The 6,622-nt window shown below is 42.1% G+C and overlaps 1 non-coding gene across 1 annotated transcript; it reads right to left on the bottom strand.

Annotated features, from left to right (window-relative positions):
* Positions 1–6,223: 6,223 nt before the first annotated feature.
* On the bottom strand, positions 6,224–6,330 carry LOC111917530 (small nucleolar RNA R71). The gene has a single exon (XR_002858924.1). It is a non-coding gene; the product is annotated as a small nucleolar RNA R71 (small nucleolar RNA).
* Between the last annotated feature and the right edge of the window lie 292 nt (positions 6,331–6,622).

Here is a 6,622-nt window from a genome sequence, read left to right as displayed (position 1 = left end):
TAGTGACCATAGCGAGTCCGAAATGTCGTCTTTGGCACGTTGCCGTCCCTGACTCGCATCTGGTGATAACCCAATCTCATATCAATCTTGGAGAACCAAGATGAAACCTGAAGCCGGTCAAATAAATCATCAATCCTCGGGAGGGGGTAACGGTTCTTCACTGTTACCTTATTCAGCTCCCGGTAATCTATACATATCCGATGTGACCTGTCCTTCTTCACAAACATGATCGAGGCTCCCCATGGTGAACTGCTCAGCCTGATAAATCCTTTGTCTAACAACTCCAGTAGCTGTGTAGATAACTCCTACATCTCGGGAGGAGCCAACCGATATGGTGCCTTGGCTATTGGAGCCGCACCAGGAACTAGGTCAACCCTGAACTCTACCTTCCTCTCCGGAGGTACCCCAGGCAAAACCTCTGGGAACACGTTCGGGTACTCCCGTACGATTGGAACATCATCCATAGTTGCCTTACCCCTATCTTGGATATCCATAACATAGGCGACATAGCTTGTGCAACCCTGTTGAAGGTAGCGCCTCGCTCTCGCTGCTGAACATAAAGTCGGTCCACCCTTCGGCCTCTCACCCTGAATCACTAAACCTCCCTCACTCGGGGTCCGAACCCGCACAAGCTACTGCTCGTAGTCGATCACTATCCCATTAGGGCTCAACAAGTCCATGCCCACTATAACCTTATTCCCTTGCAGGGGAATAGGGACTAAATCCACGGAAAATTGGTCATTAAACAAATGCAGTGTACATCCCTGGTGAACCCTCACAACCCGAACGGTCCTATCATCTGCTATCTCTACATCTAGCAGATAGTCCAGCTCCCCTGGAGCTCCTACAAACCGCTTGCTCAACACGAGCGACACAAAAGATCGGGTAGCCCCCGAATCAAATAATACCAGAGCAGATATACCGTTCACAAGGAACGATCCTATAATGAAACACATAAACATAAGAAATAATCAATATAAATAAAAAGATAAGGAGAAGATACATTACCATCATAACACCGGGAGCTGCACGTGCCTCCTCTATTGTCAAATGGAAGGCTCTACTCTTCGCCATTGGCGCCTCTGACAGGCCCTGACGGCCATCGGTAATACTCAACGTAGCAGGAGCGAGTGCCGCCACCTGTCCTGCTGCTGCTAAACTCGGGCACTAGGACCGCTTGTGTCCCCTCTGATTGCACTAGAAGCAAATCATATCTAATAATATCGTGGTGGAGGTGGTAGCAGTACAATCCCTGCTAACATGACCAGTTCGGCTGCACTTGAAGTAGCCTAAACTACCCGCCCTGCACGTCCCCTCGTGCAGCTTGTCGCACTTGCGACAGCGACTGCGACCCTGTTGGCTCCTCAATCGGTGATTTGATACATTAGGATTTTTTCTGCACTCCCTGACTGAACCCCCTTTGGTTTCCTCTACAGAACGAGAAGGGGCCTCTTGCTAAACATAATGGTGATCTTGGTCACCGTCTCAGTCGTTTGCTGGAGATCCTGGAACTCCCTAGCTAGCTGTTGCACCTCAATCACGGGTGCAAACTTGGCCCTGAACCTGGCCAAAAAGTCACTCTAGGTCATCGCATCTAAAGCTGAATCACCTCTAATGGCATGCCCGACCTCCTCTCACCAGTCACGTGCTCTGTCCTTCAAAAGACAGAAAGCAAATTGGACCTTGTCTCCCTTGGGACATCGGCTCGTACAGAAGACATTGGCGACATCAGCCAACCACCTGCTGCTAGCAATGGGGTCCCGAGCCCCATGATAGTTTGGAGCTCCACAAGCTAGGAACTCCCTAAATTCATCGTCTATGCCCCTAGCATGGCCTCCATCTCGGTACAGAATGCACCCAATCTCTTAGACAAGAGCTGCGAAATAGGGCTAGACCTAACCTTCTAAAATTATTTAGTCCTCGTAATATGTAACTTAACGTATTCGTTTACTATTTAATTGAAGATAAATAGGACTCCTAAACGCACAAAGCAAGCAACATTCGAGCATTGAGTAATCATAATCAAACATATCTTACTCAGGCCATCATATTACTGACTAATCAGTGCTAGCATACAGTTCAACAAGCTCATACAGTAGGCATATAAGGCACCCTTCCTAGATCCTTAGCCCTAAGCTAGCATGCAGTTCTCATACACATATAACAGGCATACAAGGCATCATTCCTAGATCCTTCGCCCTAATCTAGCATGCGGTTCTCATAATCATTACATAACAAACTTGTATGGGTAATTTGGGATTACTTAATTGAGCTCGACCGATTGCATGCACCATACCCTTTTTCTCTTTTTAAAATCCTATTATAAAAATGGTTTTCTTTTGAATATTTTATACCAAGTCCTCAGTTCGAGTTCACACACACTCGAGAGTGTATCCGAAGCCCTAAACCAAGGCTCTGATACTAACTTGTAACATCTCAAAAATACGTCCAAAAATTTCATTTTAAATTATTAAAATAACCATATCTTTCATAATCATTCCATCCAAAATATAAATCAAAGTATCAAATCAAGTATCCCATCAAAAAGCCATATCAAAATATCAGAGTAATAACATCCCAGGCTATAACAAAAGGTGTGCACTGCAATCATCCCGAGCTCTTCCCCTTGCTACCGGAAGTACCTGAAACCAAAAGTAAAAACTGTAAGTACGAAGCTTAGTGAGTCTCCCCAAACTACCACATACCATACACATAATCATATAATCACATAATAACATACATTGGGCCTTGCCTGCTACATCGGGCCCCACCCGGTATCAGACAAATCCGGCATCGGGCCCCGCCCGGCATCAGACAGAAATCTGGTATACATATTAACTAATACATATAAACATAATCATATAACATGAACATATAAACATTCCTCGGGCCCCGCCCGACATCGGATCGAAATCCGGAAACATGTAACATAAATACTTCAAGCCCTAATTCTTTCTACCCTTCCTTAATGGTTTTAACTCAAATCCTAATTCTTTAAGACCTTGTTCTTGACTCAAAATCCATTAATACTTCAATATAAAGCATATAAACAGAGATCTAGACCCTAGACACTTCATACACGTAAAGTCTTCGACTTTCTCTCCATGCATGGCCTTTTGGAGCTTAAAAGGCCAAAATGACATCCTAAAGCTTGCATGGGGCTTCAAAGACCATAAAATTTGCACCTTTATGCCATGAAAGCCCCTAAAGGTCCTATATCTGGGAGTATACTTACTTGGGACGCCCATTTCCCAAGGATCAAGATATTTAGACCAAAAACCCAATAAAAGTGAAGATGAAGAGATATAAGTAATCATTGAGCAAGTTTGAGACTTGCTTACCGGAAAATGCTACAAATGGAGTGAAGTTTCTGGATCTACTCTCTTCTTCTTGAATCCTGAAGCTTCTTTTTCTTCCACAAGCTTCAAAAGCACAAGACTCTCTTAAAAATGACTCACAAGCTCACACAAGGCATTAGGGTTACGAGATTTAGGGTTTGGGACATGGAGGGCTTAAATGAGGCCAACCTTTGGAGGTTAAGGTGTTTAAATAGGGTGCAAAACCCTGAAAATCAGGGTTTCATTCTGCTAGCCCTACTTGTCAAGTTGAGGGTCTTAACTCATCGAGTGGACTTTACAACCCGCGTCAAATTTGCATTCCTACTCGACGAGTTTGGTACCTCCAACTCGTCGAGTTTCTATACAAAAATGAATAATTCTTTAATTAAATACAAACCAGGAACTAGGCGTTACATTAAAATCCTTCCCTTTGTATTTTAATACGTCATTTTTGGTCCTTGATGTTTGTGGAGTATTTAAGCACCATTATGGGTCATTTTAACTCACTCTTTCAGCCTTGAAGTCCCTTAGCCGTTTTTAGAGAACCCTAACCCCCCCCCCCCAATAGGGAGTATACTGAGCTTATAGTGTGACTTTTATGTGCCAAAAAGAGCTGTTAGTGCATCAAAGGCGTCAAGGAAGGAAGCAAGCTTATAGTTATAGGATTATTATCTTCTTGGGAAGCTTCAAATGGTAAAAATCTTCTACCTTTATGCTTGGATTGTTTAGATCTTGCTTTGGTTGCTTTTAGTATCCTTCTTGTCCTAAGAGTCCTAATATTGTGCATGTTTTGTTTTGGTCATGTTGGGCTGTCCTTTCAGATCCTCAGATGGGTCATAAGGCATAAAAATGAGGTCCCTTGAGCTAGTTTGGTCCCTTGTTCTTTGTAGGAGGTCTTAATGGATTAAGACCATGCATTAAGCCCTTTTTAGACGAACTGAGTCTTAAAGTTTGATACTTTATGGTTCTAGAGTACTTCTGAGTCATGGATCTGAAGTTTAAGCTTAGGTGCTTAATCTGTTAATCACTTATATAGATTTTAAGACATGCAAGGGTACGCCCCACGTAAGTTATGTCCACCCCATGTACTGAGTCGACCACCCCGATGGTGGTCAATGCGAGGCGAAGTACTCCTAGCATACTAAAGGGGTACGCCCCGCGTACGCCTTCTGTAGGTTTCAGACTTTAGGCTTCGGGTATTGGGCCATCTGTTGGGCTTTGATACTTGGGCTCTAAAGGACCATCTGGATAAGTGTGTTTTGGGCTAAGTAGAGGATCAGACCTTTGGATGAGTCCCAATAATGGTTTTGGGGCAAATTTGGAAAATTCGGCCAATCATGGGCCTTAAAGTAAGTTGGGCCTTTTGGATCAAAGATTTGGACTTGGGCCATAACCTAATTATGGAAAGGGGTAAAACGGATATTTACCCAAGGTATGGATCCTTAGTCAAGAATAGTATTCCAACTGTTAATTGGATGTTTGTATACTGTGATAGTTCGAGATTTTCCGTGAGTTAGCAGTCAGGGATTTCAGTGCATCTTGACATTTGAGAGGTGAGTTTTCCTCATTGTATTTTCGAGTCAAAGGCACCAAAGTCAGCCCTTTGGATTTTTATCCTGATTATCGTATTATTTAGTACTGTAGTGACCTGTTAGATAGGATGATGCTATGCTTATTGATCTGTTTGATCTGTGCTTGACTGATTGATTGATTGATTATATGTTTATCAGTTATATGACGATATGTGTGTGTGGTTAGGTTGAGGCGGTCCTGCTTTGTGCTGATGGCCAACAGACCTAGGGAGGCCCGGATAGACTGAATGTCTGGGAGGCAGACCAGTGAGGCCGAAGGCCTGAAGAATGGTCCAGACAGGAAGAAGGACCGGTGCAGCGGTCCAAACATGTTGAAGGTTTTGTATGTGTGCTGTTGCTGTGAGATTTATGATGATGTATTGTGGTGGTATTTTGGGTGAAACTGACTAAGATTTGGGCGAACAATTTTGATTATGTTTCGAGTATCTCAGAGGATCGCGGGAAGGTGAAGGTGTGATCATGCACCTCATTTTTTGTTTTACAATTTTGGGATTTCTCTGATGTGAAACTTATTTTGAAAACACTTTGTATACAATGATGGTTTTGGGTTTGTTTAAAAAGTTAAATTTTTTCAAGAATTTTATGAATGTTACAACTTGAATAGTTCACTGTCATGACGTGAGATCTGAATTTTCAGTTTTTTTTGTTTATTTACTTTTTAGTTCGTTTTTACGGTTTTGTTTTGTTTGGTTTTAGTGATATATGATTAGGAGATCAAATTCTAAGATATTTTATCCACTTTGAAGATCCATAATCCAGATTTCACAAGAAGGATAACAAGGTTGGCGAATCAAGTAGCGGTTTTCAATAAGACAAAGGCTTTGAAAGCTTTGAGAAGACTCCAAAAAAGAAGGGCATTGGGTATGAACCATAAACAAATGACGATTCAGAAGATGAAATCAAAATTGAGGAAGAAGAGATGGCAGAAATCACAAGAGTAACGATGAAGGAGTACAAAAGGCAGACATGTGATGATATTGGGTCGTGCCTTGTCCCACCAAAAATTCTGACTGCGACAAACTTTTAGCTCAAAGGGAACATTCTCTCAAGGCTCAAGGAAATTCCATTTTCTCGAGAGGACTATGAAGATTCTTTTAACCACATTGATGAGGTCATGGACATTACCAATTACTTCTATGTTCCAAACATCTTTCGAGATGTGGTATTACTCAGGATGCTTCTAGTGACATTTATAGGAGATGAAAAAATATGGTTGCACCAGGAGCAATCATAACTTGGATCAATCTTCGCAATGCATTCATTGAACAATTCATCCCTCCCTCGAAGATAGCTAAACTCAATAAGAAGATAGCAAATTTCCAACAGAACGATGGCGAGTCGTTGTATGAAGCTTGGGAGAGATACAGAGGAATGCTAAGGAATTGTCCTCAACATGATCTAAATGTACAACAAGAAATGTCAATATTCTATGATGGTATAGACATAACCACGAGGCAACTCCTTAATTATCAAGGACCCATGACAAAGAAGGAGATGAAGACAATCAAGGCATTAATTGAGGAATTTTCAAAGCATTTGTGCGAATACCACAACCTGCATGAAGATGTATCAAGAGGAAAAATGGATGCAGATGGAGGAAACCAGAATTTGGAAGTGGTGATGGAGAAGTTAGATAATATGGATAAGACGATCACCAAGATGGTTCAATCCATACATGCTATACAAGTGTGT

This window comes from Lactuca sativa, chromosome 2, assembly GCF_002870075.4.
Source record: "Lactuca sativa cultivar Salinas chromosome 2, Lsat_Salinas_v11, whole genome shotgun sequence".
NCBI lineage: Eukaryota > Viridiplantae > Streptophyta > Magnoliopsida > Asterales > Asteraceae > Lactuca > Lactuca sativa.
The sequence above is the reverse complement of the archived record's forward strand: the minus strand, read 5'-3'. Positions and strand labels throughout refer to the sequence as shown.